This window comes from Rattus norvegicus, chromosome 1 (assembly GCF_021556685.1).
Source record: "Rattus norvegicus strain SHRSP/BbbUtx chromosome 1, alternate assembly SHRSP_T2T, whole genome shotgun sequence".
In the NCBI taxonomy this organism is placed as follows: Eukaryota; Metazoa; Chordata; class Mammalia; order Rodentia; family Muridae; genus Rattus; species Rattus norvegicus.
Genome location: NC_141534.1, coordinates 78,155,704 through 78,170,601, shown reverse-complemented (window position 1 = coordinate 78,170,601; position 14,898 = coordinate 78,155,704). Strand labels below are relative to the sequence as shown.

General features: G+C 44.4%; 1 protein-coding gene across 6 annotated transcripts in view; it reads left to right on the top strand.

Moving 5' to 3' along the window:
• Usp29 (ubiquitin specific peptidase 29) overlaps positions 1 to 14,898 on the top strand; it is a 223,445-nt gene that overhangs the window by 177,872 nt on the left and 30,675 nt on the right. For 5 of the 6 annotated variants that reach the window (XM_087568097.1, XM_087568067.1, XM_087568087.1 and 2 more), the window contains exon 3: positions 12,796 to 12,861. The exons of the other annotated variant lie outside the window; for it this stretch is intronic. The gene's annotated coding sequence lies outside the window, so the exon portion shown is untranslated. The remainder of the gene's footprint in view (positions 1 to 12,795; positions 12,862 to 14,898) is intronic. 6 annotated transcript variants of the gene reach the window in all.

The following is a 14,898-nucleotide window of genomic DNA, read 5'->3' as shown; positions in this document are numbered from 1 at the left end:
ACAGACACACATGGCGACAGGTCACCCATCCACACATAAAATGAAAAAAATTTAATTTTAATTAAAAAAAATAGAACAAGGTGGTTGTGTCCATGGTTTAGAAAGATGACTTTGGTCTTGATGTGTGAGGTGGAGGACGTTGCCATTGAAGTCTGAGGACTGAATAGCCAACTGCATCTTCCTCATAGACGGTGATAAGCTGTGTGTCTTAATAACAGTGATCTAAACCATCGTGAACCCCACATTGATTTTATTCTCTCTCTTCTCTCTCTCTCTCTTCTCTCTCTCTCTCTTCTCTCTCTCTCTCTCATGTGTGTGTGTGTGTGTGTGTGTGTGTGTGTGTGTGTGTGTGTGCAGGGATAAACAGGGTCACTGTCACTGAACCCGAAACTTGTCAATTTGGCTAGGCCTGATGAGACAGCGGGCCTCAAGGACAGGACCCAATTTTATTCACAAATATAACATCCATCCCTTAAAGATAAAAAGCTCTTATATAGAGTTGGTGTTTGAACCCAGGCAGTTCACATTCAGAAAGTAGTCATCACTGCTAATGACTGGAGCCTATTTTTTGTTTTTGTTTTTGTTTTTGTTTTGTTTTGTTTTGTTTTTTGTATCAGACACTATGGCTACACTCTGAGCGTCTGGCTACTGCTCATTCATTAGCCTCTGATCTAGTTCTGGGACCCTTCGAGGCCAAGAGCTGCACTGGATGTTTAGAGTTCAAAGAAACGGAGGGCTGGAGCAACAGCTCATTCAGTAGGTAAGGTACCTGCTGTCCAAGTATGAGGATCTGAGTTTGGATCCTCAAAACTGAGTTTGGATCCTCAAAACTCACATACAAGTCTGGCATGGTGGCTCTTGCCTAGAACCCCAGCACTGAGGGGACAGAGACAGGCTCGATGGCCTGATACTCAATGGCTGGCCAGCTTAGTCAAATCCATCAGCCTCGGTGAAAGGCACCACCTCCAAAAATAAAAGTAGTACAAAGAAGGAAGAAAGGAGGGAGAATAAAGAAAGAAAGAGAGAGAGAGAAAGAGAGAGAGAGAGAGAGAGAGAGAAAGGGAGGGAGGGAGGAAGGAAGGAAGGAAGGAAGGAAGGAAGGAAGGAAGGAAGGAAGGAAGAAAACTATTCAGGCTGGTAAGGTGGATAAGTGGTAAAGGCACTAGAGAGAACCAACTGCTACAAGTTGTCCTCTGACACCTGCATACACACACCCTCCCCATACACACACTAAATAAATCAACGTAAAAATAAATAAATAAATAAATAAATAAATAAATAAATAAATAAATAAATAAATAAATAAATATGGTTCCTAGCTAACAAGCCATTGGCAGTTGATGACTGCTAAGGGAGAGAAAGTCAGTTTTTTCGGGGATGTGAACCTCTGAGAGACTGCACGGGCTCCAGTAGATTGTTTTACATCCACGCTCTTTCAGGCAATGCTACACAAACTCCGTGTGTTTAAATGAAAAAGAAAACATTTGAAACTGGGAAGGAAAAGTAGAAGTGGGGTAGGACCCCAGGGTCAATCCTCAGCACCGTGAAAACTAGGACACCTATAATCTCAATACTGGGGAAACAGTGACAAAAAGATTCAGAGTTCAAGGTCATCGTTGGTCTACATAGTGGGGTCTCTGGGCAGTCTACGTTCAGGGATCAAACTCAGGTCCTACACATGCAAGGCAAATGCTCTACTGACGGGGGCATCTCTCCAGCCCTGAAAAAAACTAGTGTTTTAAAATCTGTGCCTCAGTTTCCCAACCTGGAAAAAGGCATAGTAATGGTTCCAGATCTCTTAGAGCTGGAGTTTCAGGTTCTTTTGAACCGTTGACCTGAATGCTGGGAACTACACTTGGGTTTTCTGTGAGAGTAGCAAGCACCCTTAGCCACGGAGCCATAACTCCAGCTCTCGATTTTCGGTTTTAACTTGACATAGGAAATAATAAATTTCAAGTCATGACTCCTGCCTGGTGTTTTCTGAACTCAGGATGGTGAAGCAGAAAAGGTGATTACAGGCTCAGGGGCAGTTTGGATTATGCAGCTCAGGACAGTCTACAAAATGAGATCATATCTCAAGAAAAAAAAAGTTAGATTAAAAAAAAATAGGTATCAGCCAATTGGTGGTGGTGTAAACCTTTAGTCCCAGCACTCGGGAGGCATAGGGAGGTGGCTCTCTAAGTTCCAGGCCAGCCCCGTCTCCAGAGTAAGTTTCCCAGCAGCCAGGACTACAGAGAAACCCTGTCTCAACACAACACCACAAAAGAGAGCAGGTTTCTCCACATTTCCATATGTGGGTCATTGTTTGCTGCTCATGATTCTCCACACAGTCCCCAGTCCCTTCTCACCCCTCCTGGCGGTCTCTTTCCTCCCTCCATTGTCCCGTCTGTTCTCATGTCATAAATATGATGAGATTTAGATTCCACATCTGAGACAGAATATATAATACCTGTCTTTCTGACTGGGGCCTATTTGTTTAACATAATGATCTCCATCTATTTTCCTGCAAATGACATAATTTTGTATGGCTTTATGCTCGAATAATGTGCCACAGCAGGGGGGCTGGGGAGAGCAGGGGAGCGGGGTGCAGGCACACGCTGCCGAGTGTTACGCTCTCTCTACCCTTTCATCTGTTGATGGGCATCCAAATTAGTCTTGTAATTTGGTTATTTGTGAATAATGTTGCTATAAACATGGACGACCAGCCCTCTCATTTTGCCTTAATCATGTCCATCATGACTCTATTTCAGGGCTGCCAAGATGGCTCAGCGGGCAAGCAAGCCTCTTGCTGCCAAGTTTGATGACCCAAGTTCAGCGACCTAGGACCCATATGTTAGGAGAGGGCTAACCCCTGTAAGCTGACTTCTGACCTCCACATTCACACTGTGTCATTCATGAAGCAATACACACACACACACACACACACACACACACACACACAAATAGATAAATAAATAAATGTATGTTTGTTTGTTTTAAAGACCCTGTCTCCAGGGTTGGAGACACAGAATGTCTGGAATCCACCAGTAAGGGAGGCCCTAGGCTCTGTCTCCTGCATAGCAAAAATAAAAGGACGGCTGTTTATAGCTGCGCGTGACAACAATGGTGGTCATGCCTGTCATTCCAACCCTCAGGAGTTTGAAGCAAGAGAATTGCTGTGATGTCAAGGCCATACCAGACTACATAACAAGATCCTGTCTTGAGAAGAAATGTGGGCCAAAAAGATAGGCACTTGCGGGGCTGGGGATTTAGCTCAGTGGTAGAGTGCTTACCTAGGAAGCGCAAGGCCCTGGGTTCGGTCCCCAGCTCCGAAAAAAAAGAACCAAAAAAAAAAAAAAAAAAAAAGATAGGCACTTGCACTAAGCTTCCTGAGTTCGACCCCCGGCACCCATGTGTGGAAGAAAAGAACCACTCCCTCAAACTGTCCTCTGACTTTCGAATGTGCACCAAGGCACGTATGGGCTCCAGCATTTTCATATACACAAATAAATAAATGTGGACGTTTTTAACTGATTAAGTGAATAAATACCCCCCTTCCAAAGCACCAGGAGGCACAGGCATTGGGTCTTCAGTATGTGAGATTCTGAAACACTCACCTGGGCTTTAGTAACCCCAGAGTCAGGGGAAGGCTGAGAAGCTGGGAACGAACGGAGCATGTAGCTTGATAAAGGCAGGGTTTAGAGGTATACCCAAGGCCTTAGCAGCTTGGACTTTATTCTGAGTGTGGAAGGGAGCCCCAGTTGACAACAAGCAGTTCAGACTTATGTCAAAGCAAGGTAGCTCTGGTTGTCATTGTCACTGAGTGTCACTAGAGACCCATGGAGATTGTATGGCATTCCAAACCACGTATAAACGGCAGACAGCTTGAGTCAGGAAGGTGGAGGACCTGGGTAGAGGGAAAAGAGGTTTACACTCAAGTCTGCAAGTGTGGAAACCTTTACTATGGTCTCCCCAAGAAAAGCAGACACATCACACAAGAGATTAGATCCCGTGGCTCCCCCCTTTCTCCCAACACCGGCTCCTCTCCCGCCAGAAAGGGACAGAATTTTCAGCCATGAAGTTCTTTGCTTCTCTGTCTCTGCCCATCCATTCTGTGACTGAAGAATGATCGCGGGCTCCCTCTACTGGCAGCTTGCTCCACAGTGTAACAACTTTAAGCTCATAGCTCGCTCTGCAGCAGCTCCAATCCTCCCCACCCCCTTCCGTTTTTCCTTCCATCAAGGCTGTCTATATTGAAGGCCTACTATATGCCACACGTTGTTTAGCTGAGTAAGATAGCCTCCGTATGCACATAGAAATTCACTTGTAAGTGTAAGCAAGGTAACTGTGGGGCGGAACTTAGAGGTACCCTATACAAAAAATGAAACATGGGTTCAGGCACAGTCTAGTAATTTAAGGAAAATGGGATGGGAACATGACTGGTATGAAATAGACATGGTAGGCTCTAAGAGCACAACATTTTTTTTCTTAAAAAATACAGTGTGTGTGTGTGTGTGTGTGTGTGTGTGTGTGTGTGTGTCCACACATAATATATACCTGTGGAACTCAAGGGACAACTTGGAGAAGTCAGTTCTCTTCTTCCACTCTGTGGGTTCTGGGGATTGAACTCTGGCTGCCGGGCTTGGTGGCACGTGCTTTTATGTGCTGAGCCCTCTTACTGGCCCCAGGCACATGCTACTGCGGTGTAACCTGGGATTTAGCAAGCAGCAGCTTCCATGGTGATTCTGGGTGGGGACAGGTTAGAGGCTACCATAACAAACCAGGCTGCAGCCATGTGCTAGACATCTTTATTTGGGTTCTTCCAACGCCTCACAGACCTTGAGCCTTTTTCCATATAGATGAGAAGTTCAGAGGGACACAAGCCACTGGTCAATGGACCCTTGTTTTAGTACTCCCAAACCTTTGCAGAATCGCCACTGTGAATCCAAGCTGCTGGCAGTTTGAGCCTACACACACACACACACACACACACACACACACACACACAAACACACAAACACACACATACACAGAGAGAGACACACACAGACAGACAGACAGACACACACACAGACACACACACAAACACACACATACACAGAGAGAGAGACATACACACACAGACAGACAGACACACACAGACACACACACAAACACACACATACACAGAGAGACAGACAGACACACAGACACACACACACACACATACACACAGAGAGAGACAGACACACATACACACACACAGACACATACACACACATACACACAGAGAGAGACAGACACACATACACACACACACACACACACACGTGTGCCTGAGTCCAGAACCTATAATACTCTAGGTTCTGCCTCTCTCCCTGGTCTTGTGGCAGCCACCTCCTCTTCTCTATCTGCTGTGGTTTCCATAGAAACAGATATGGCCAGATGAGAGATCAGTAGGAGACAGAGCCTGAAACTCCAGCCCTTAGACTTTTATGTAATTAAAATGCATCACCAGACAAGGCCTCTGCAGAAGGCAGGGAGGAGAGTACAGGTCTGTGTGGGTCTCTGCCATCCCAGGCAGAAGCTGTCCCAAAGAACCAGCAACATAAATGCTATTTGTTCTTCTTTTTATTTATTCACAAGTAAGCCATTTATCTGTCCTCCATACTCAAAGACTATGAGCGACTAACAAACTAAGTCAGTTCTTGTTACTGAGACGGGATCTTGCTTTACAGTCCAGACTGACCTCAAATGCATGACGATCTTCCTGCTCCGGCTTTTTCCATGTTCTAGGATTACAGTAATGCGCCACTGTACCTGGTGTAGATAGTGATATTAGTGTATATTATAAATATGTATATGTTTAATGCAAGCATATAGAAGTCAGAAGGCAACTTGTTTGAGCCAGTTTTCTCCTTCTACCATGTGGGTTATAGCGATCAAACTCAGTCCTTCAGCCTTGGTGGCAAATACCTTCGGTAGCCAAGCCATCACTCTGGCCTGGTTAAATTAACATAATAATTTTGCATTTATTCTTTGCTGCTGATACTGTCACAGGAGCACAATACAGATGAAAGGAAATTGCATAATGCTTCAATAAAGATGCTTGCTTCTCCGTCGAGGCGGCCACACAAAACCACACGTGAGAATCAATAATACTGTGGAAACAGGCATGAAGACCTGGGTTCAATCCTAACACTACACAAACCATGAACGGTAGCATGCACCTGTGACCTGAACACCAGCCAAGCAGAAGCAGGTGATCAGGAGTTCACAGTCATCTTCAGCCATATAGCATATCGGAAGCCAGCCTGAGCTACTTGAGAGTTTCCCAAAAGAAAGAAAGAAAGAAAGAAAAATGAGGAGAGGGGGCAAGATGGCTCCCTTGATGAGGGCACCACCGAACCTGCTGACCTGAGTAAGATCTTAGGACCCACATGGTGGAAGGGGAAAACTAACACCTAGAAGCTGTCCTGTGTCTTCCGTGCCTATGCCATGGCGTTTGCAAGCATGCACACATACATGCACACACATAAATATTGAAAATGTCTTTATGGACATGCTGGGTTTTCTAAATTGTATAATGTGCATGCGCCTCTCGGGGAATCATGCACATCTGAGGTGAAGATGTTTGCTTTGTTCTTCCATACTTCTGAGAACACAGGGGCAAGTTCCTTACCCAGTAAGCTACACCAGCCTGGATTTCTCTTCCCGCTTCATGGGGACTCTGGGTGTAGATGAAGAAGCCTCCTTCTGCTTGAATTCTGAATTCTGGACCTCCACTTTCCGCGCCTTACCCAGCCACCTCTCTTTGATGCTGTGCCCTGCACATGCACACCCTCTCTCTTCCCCAGACCATTTACCTGTCAAGCCGTAGAGTCCATCTCCACAGATGCAACAAGATTTGCATGGAAAACAAATTCAGAAGCTTGGTATGGTAGTATACACCTTTAGCCCCAACACTTGGGAGGCAGAAACAAGCAGATCTCTGTGAGTTCAAAGCCAGCCTGGTCTACATAACAAGTTCAAGACCAGTTAGGACTACACAGTGAGACCCTGTCTCAAAACAAAATTAGAAACAAAATGTCATCCTGAATGAAAAGACATAGGTACTTTTGAAGGGTCAGAACTTCCTACAACAGTGTAATTACTACTACATAGGATTTACATGGTATTAGGTACTAGAGTTAATCTAAAGTTGACTAAAATGTATATGTGAGGTTGAAGAGACGTCTTGGTAAGTCAAGGCACTTGCTTCCAAGCCTGATGAACTGAGTTCCTTCCCCAGGGCTCATGAGGTGGAAGAAGAGACTCCTGAATATCATCCTTTGACCACAAGTGTGCCATTGCACATGTGCATCCGCAACAGACACCATACATACACATGAAATAAATACTGTAAGAGATAATCCATACGGGTAATATATGCAAATACTGCCCTTTTCTATAAAGGGCCTGAGTATGTGTGGGTTGTAGCATACTCAGGAGTTTTAGAACAGATCCACTGTGGATACTGAATCATGACTGTGTACATAAAATATCGACTGTGTGCCGGACATTGGAATAAGCTAGGAATGCAGGGAGAGCCAGAGAAAATCTTCATCCTGGCGCCATCACTTTATTCTGCAGTAAGCAGAAAGTAATAAGAGAGCGAGACAAAGATAAAGGCACAAGAGAGACACAGAGACACAGAGACACAGAGACAGAGACAGACAGACACAGAAACAGAGAGACAGACAAAAAGAGACAGAGAGACACATGACATATAGAGAGACAGAGAGAGACAGAAAGAGATGTAGAGACACACAACACACAGACAGAGAGACAGAGACACAGGACACACACACACACAGAGAGAGAGAGAGAGAGAGAGAGAGAGAGAGAGAGAGAGAGAGAGAGGGAGCGCTCTTCAGGATAATTTTTGTAGCAAAAAAAATTAATAAATCAGGATTGTAGAAAGGAGGTAAAGGTGTGGTAGTATGGGCATTTTGCCTTCTCTGGTCTGGAGAACAACCTGGGGGTCTGTACTTGCAATTGTAGTGAGCTGTCGGTCTTCTCATTCTTCTGTGAAGGATGATCTTGGCTGTCAATTTGACTGGATCTGTGTCAGGTGAGAGGTAAGGTGCTAGGCACACTGTGGGAGCTCGTCTTGATCAGGCTACTTGAATTAGGAAGGTCCATCACCTTGGCGTGATGGCCAGCTATGAGGAGGTCCCAGGGACAAGCTTGGTTTTCTGCCTCTCTGTCCTCAAGTCTTGCTGTTGAGTTTATCTATCTTGTTGGCACGTTTGTCTAGCCTTTCTTCTAGTCTATCTGCCCAACCACTGCTGTCACTACATCCAATCCTTCGTAGATATCAGCTCCTTTGTCTTTCCAACGTGGACTGAAGACCAGTTGCTCTTCAGAACTGTCTAGGCCAGGATTAGCCCTGAAGAGGCATCTAGCCTTACGGACTGCAAAGCTACTGGTCACTCAGTCTCTCCATTATGCGGACTGCCACTGTAGAAACCCAGGTTGTATTGTGCAAACTAACCAGATAAAATCTCTCCTAATACATTTTGTTTTGTTTTGTTGAGATGGGGTTTCCCTGGCTACCCTAGATTCGTGTTGTAGACCAGGCTGGTCCCAAACTCACACAGATTTACCTGCCTCTGCCTCCCAAGAGCTGGGATTAAAGGCATGTGCCACTATCCCTGGCCTAGTACAGTTTTTCTATGAGCTCTCTTCCTCTACTGAATCCTGACTGGTAAACCTCCTCCCGTTCTGGTATCTATGCAGTCTGAAAAACATTACTTTCAAAACTCTGCCCACACCATGACAGGTATGGGGTTAAGCAATTTCCAAGTAGCACCTATTATAATTCTTATCATAGGTCTGGAAAGATAGCTCAGTGGTTAAGAGCACTGACTGCTCTTCCAGAAGTCCTGAGTTCAAATCCCAGCAACCACATGGTGGCTCACAGCCATCTGTAATGAGATATGAAGCTTTCTTCTGAAAAGAAGAAAGCTTATGTCTGAAGACAGCTACAGTGTATTTATATAGAATAAATAAATAAACCTTAAAAAATCTGTAATCTATTAACACTGGAAAACAAAAGAAATGGATGCATTTCAAAAAAAAAAAAACCCCAATCCTTATCATAATCCTTCCATAATACACAGTCTCATGGAAAAACTAGGGATTGTTGACCCCTCGATCTTGTGTTTTTGTCTAATATTCTCCACACCAAAATACTACTGGGAATTCTAACTTACAATATAATCTGGAAAGTTCTATCTCCTGTGCCTCTCAGCCTCACTGCTATCAGCTTCAGTTTCCATAGCAACAGGCAGAGCCTGCCTGCGTCACTGACATCAGAGGATGCTCTGAAGCATTCAAAGCAGGCTAATGGAGGCCAGAGCCACCAAGCTCGGGGAAATCGTGGGTCTGATGCACCCCTACCTGGGATCCTGATCTGAAACAGATACAGCTATAATATAATACAGCTATGTGTGTGATTATAGATGCAGATACATGGATGTGCATGGACATGTGTGTGTGTTTTCAATCATAATCCATATATACATAGATTTGCCATATATGAACACCTGGCCATGTTACCTTCTCTGGAGAATACTATATTGGGATGAGACAGAGTGTGACCAGTCAGAGGTCCTTCAGGTCAAGATTCGGGATTTTATAAAGAGAAAGAAAACAGTTGAGTATAATAGGGATTCTACTGGGAAGTCTCTACACCTACACTTCCCTGCAAATCTACATCTCAGCTACTCTCCTGGACAATGTTGATGACAGCAGCATACCCTATTGTCACTCATACACACACTCACACACACTCATACACATTCACACATACATTCACACACACTCATACACATTCACACATACATTCACACACACTCACACACACTCACACACACACACACACACACACACACACACACACACACACGGCTGGGGAGGTGGCCCCATGGATAAATTGCTCGCCACACAAGTATGAGGACCTGGGTTTGGATCCCCAGAATACGTAAATCTGGGCACAGTAGCACATGTGCTTCCACTGTGAAGACTGGAGGGAGAGACAGAAGAATCTGCAGGAGCTCATGGGCCAGCTAGTCACGATTGTTTGAGGGCTACATATTCAGTAGAAATGGTACTTAGAATTTTGATCTTTTTTTTCCCTTACTACTAATATGCACCATGATACTCTGGCAATGCTAGGTTGTGGCAATGAATTTAAGTTCTCAATCACTCAGACAATTAAAGACAAGAGAGTAAGCAACAGATAGGGTGTACTATACCTGTGTGTGTGTGAGAGAGAGAGAGAGAGAGAGAGACAGAGACAGAGACAGAGACAGAGAGACAGAGAGAGACAGAGAGAGACAGAGAGACAGAGAGAGAGAGACAGAGAGCAGGCAGGAGTGTGCATTGAGAAAGGAGCCTAGGGTTTTATGCACACTGGGAAGAAGTCCTACCACTGAGCTATCCATCCCCAGATCACCAACATTTGTTTTATATATATTGTATTTTGTTTCTGCACAAGCTAGCTTGTCTATAACATACATACACAAGGCATTAAACACCTTATTATAGAATAGGCTTTCTGAAGAAGGAGTTGTACGGAGCTGCAGAACACTCATGCTCTGAGCATGTGGAGTAGGATGAGAGAGGTTCAGTAGGTTAGGTGTACTAAATCCGGTTTCTCTTAGTGGAGGTGTGGTGTATGCACGTCTAGGCAGGTGCACACTCTTCCTGTCTCTCTGCCCCATAGTTGCTGAGGTTACAGACAAGTGGGGCTACCTTCAGCTTTTTACATGGGTCCTAGGGACTAAACTCAAGTCATCATCCTCACACAGCAAGTACTCTTGCCCTTTAAGACATTCTCTCTCCCTCCCCCTCCCCCTCCCCTCCCCCTCCCCTCCCCCTCCCCCTCCCCTCCCCCTCCCCTCCCCCTCCCCCTCTCCCTCTCCCTCTCCCTCTCCCTCTCCCTCTCCCTCTCTCTCAGTTTTGGTTTCTCTATGTAGTGCTGACTGTCCTGGAACTCCTTCTGTAGACCAGGCTGGCCTTCCAGTGTGCAGGGTAGGGTGGTGGAGCAGAGGCAGGTGAATATCATTGAGAGTGTGACTAGCCTGGTCTACAAAGAGAGCTCCAAGACATTCAAGCCCTAGCACAGTGGAAACTGTAAAACTGAAGTCCCTAGGGAAAAGGCTGATGGACTGGTTATAGCTTTGCCATTGGAGAGCCGGAATGCTGTAGACACACAGCCAACATTATTTTGGACCATCTTAGGTCTCGTGATAGCCACTCATTGCCCACCTCTGTGTCTGTCCTGTATTCCTTCCAACTATTGGGTAAGGTCTTGGGAATGTGTTAACCAGCAGAGCTTCCATCAGACCCACTGGCTGTGAGTGCCATTTGATAGCATCTCAAACCTACAGCAGAGTTCTCCCTGGCTTGTCACAATCCACCTGTCTGGCGTTCCCCTCAAAGAGTTTGGTAAATGCCTGGATTTATGATTTTCACTTGTCTTGTGGCGCGCGCGCGCGCGCGCACACACACACACACACACACACACACACACACACACACACATCTATTAATTTATTATTTGGCATTAGCACGAACTTCTATGTCTGTATCTCTATACCCCACCCATATGCATATCCTAGACCCATCAATCACCTGGTCTTCCTCTAGACCCAGTATTTGCAACCACATCATACTGCCTGAAATATTTCAATCTCTGAATCTCTCCCTGCCCTCTCCTCACCCTGCTTGACCACCCACTCCTTCCGGCCTACAAGTGGTTTCCATGGTGACCTCCGCTGGTTGCTAACAGGGTTGAGTACCCTGCAGGGGAAAGAGGAAGGCTTCTTGTGAGGGCGGAGTGGATTGAGTGTGGGTGGTGAGGTTCAAGAGGGGTTACATTCTGCAGTGGAACACAAAGGGATGGAGAGGGACGATGTGTTGGGGCGGGAAGGGAGGGATGGTGTGCATATGTCCAGGGTGCATTGTTTTCTTGTATGAGATTATTAAAGAATAGATAAAAGATATTCTATTTAAAAAAATAATAATAGCCACAACAGTAAGTCCTTCAGCCTTCTTCTGCCGCCCCCTTATTGGTTCACTCAAGCCCTTGGTGCTCACTAAAGACCTCGAGGTCATTTTTGAATTAGAGGGGGGGGGCAAAAATCTAGCGGTACGAGCCGCTGACTCAAATGAGAGTGATGGGTTCTTGGTGGGCAGCTGCTGCAGGTGCGGGAGAAAGCCTCATTATTCTGTCTCCTTATTCACCATTCAGTACATTTCGTCCTTCCTCTTTTTGTGTGGCTGATGGAGGACCTCCTTTATGCACCAAGGAGGTTATTAGGCACTTGAATGCAATTTCAAAACCTCTTTGCTATAAGAAATGAAACACCGCTCTGCAAAAGGAGTCCAATAGCTCTCCCAGGGAATCAAAAGCATGCGAGTTCTATTTATTCCTGTTTCAAAAGACATCAGGCTCTTTTGTAGTTCCCCGTATTTTTCTGTTTTTCTTTTCTCCTCCTCCTCCTCCTCCTTCTCCTCCTCCTCCTCCTCCTCTTCCTCCTCTTCTTCTTCTTCTTTTCTTTCTTTTTCTTCTGTTCGGAAGACTTATCAATTGTTGAGAGTGGGGTACTGAAGTCCCCCTATTGCTATTGTACCAGAGTTTGTCTATGGCTTTGCATCTAATAGCATTTGTTTGATAAAATCGGGTGCACCTGTATTTGGGATACATGCATTTAGAATGTTAACAGCCTCCTGTTGGATTGTTTCCTTAATCAGTCTGAAGTGACCCTCTTTATCTTTTCTCCCTAGTTTTGACATTTGGGCTCCTGTTTTAGTGAAATCCAAGAGTCCCTAACCACCTGGAAGAACTAACAGGTAATTAATGAACCCATAGGCTTAATGACCCACAGGATGCTATTTCCATGCTCAGCATCCGGCAAGGGAAATGGCAGGTGTAGGCTGTCTGAATCTGTGCATTCAGAAACCAATTGCTATTGACTCCGAGATGCTACAATTGTTCAGCTCAATGCAAAGATCCGAAGACGGGTGCTTTCCAATACAACTTTTGGTAACTGGAGGCAGCTCTCCATCATTCTCAGGATAGGAAGCAGATGGCACACGAAAAAGAACCAAGGAACATCTGTTCCATTTCCCCAACCATGCAAACAGTTCAAACTGTGTTTTTATCTACAACTTATGGGCCACATCACAGATTACTTTTGTAAAAGCACCGGCCATTGTGTCTCAAAAATATCATGGCCTCCAGTAGATGGTGGCAGCGAGAGAACAAATCCAATGGCGAGCAAGTTTAATGCATTTTTCTTCAGGGGAAGTCGATGCAGTGCTGAGTAGGGTGGACCCAGGTTGGAGAATCAAGAAGACAGAGCTGAGGAGAAGGCTCAGTGGGTAAAGGGCTTGCTGTACAAAGTGTGAGCACCTCGGTTAAGGTCCCCAGTGCCCACGTAAACCCAGAGGTAGTTTTATGAATCTGTAAATCCCAACGCTCCAATAGCAAGTGAGATGGGAGTGGAGACAGGGAAGTTCTAGGAAGTTCACAGCTACCCTGGCACAGGTAGCAATAAACAAAAGACCTCGTCCCAAACAAGGCGGAAGGCAAGGGCCAGCACCCAAGGTTGTCTGACTAACACATGAACGCACACAGTTCTTTATTTGTTTATTTTTATTCTATGTGTATTTGTCTTTCGTTATACATGTGCATTGCCTGAGGAAACCAGAAGAGGGTATGAGATCCCCTGGAACTGGAATTACAGACAGTTGTGAACTGCCCTGTGGGTGCTGGGTCTTGAACCCAGGTGTTCTGGAAGTCAAAGCTCTTAACTATTGAGCCATTTCGCCAGCCCCACAAAGATGTTGTTTTTGAAGAATTAAGAATATGGTGCACACTTTTAAGACCAGCACTCAGGAGTTGGAGGCGAATGGCTGTCTGTGAGCTCAAGGTCAGCCTGGTCAATGAAGGAAGTGTTTATGGGCAGTCAGAGCTACATAGTCTCAAAAAAAAAAATCATCATGAGCCAGGAAGGGCTGGCACACACCTTTAATCCCAACACTTGGGAGGCAGAGACAGACAGATTTCTATGAGTTTGAGGCTAGCCTGGTCTACAGAGTAAGTTCCAGGATAGCCAGGGCTACACAGAAAAACCCTGTCTCAGGAAGAAAAGAAAAACTTCATGATAGATAGATAGATAGATAGATAGATAGATAGATAGATGATAGATGATAGATGATAGATGATAGATGATAGATAGATAGATGATAGATAGATAGATAGATGATAGATAGATGATAGATAGATAGATGATAGATAGATAGATAGATAGATAGATGATAGATAGATAGATGATAGATAGATAGATAGATGATAGATAGATGATAGATAGATAGATGATAGATGATAGATAGATGATAGATAGATGATAGATAGATAGATAGATAGATAGATGATAGATAGATAGATAGATGATAGATAGATAGATGATAGATAGATAGATAGATGATAGATAGATAGATAGATAGATAGATAGATAGATAGATGATAGATAGATGATAGATAGATAGATGATAGATGATAGATAGATAGATAGATGATAGATAAGATGATAGATAGATAGATAGATGATAGATAGATAGATGATAGATAGATAGATAGATGATAGATAAGATGATAGATAGATAGATAGATGATAGATAGATAGATGATAGATAGATAGATAGATAGATGATAGATAGATAGATAGATAGATGATAGATAGATAGATAGATAGATGATAGATAGATGATAGATAGATAGATGATAGATGATAGATAGATGATAGATAGATGATAGATAGATAGATAGATAGATAGATAGATGATAGATAGATAGATGATAGATAGATAGATGATAGATAGATA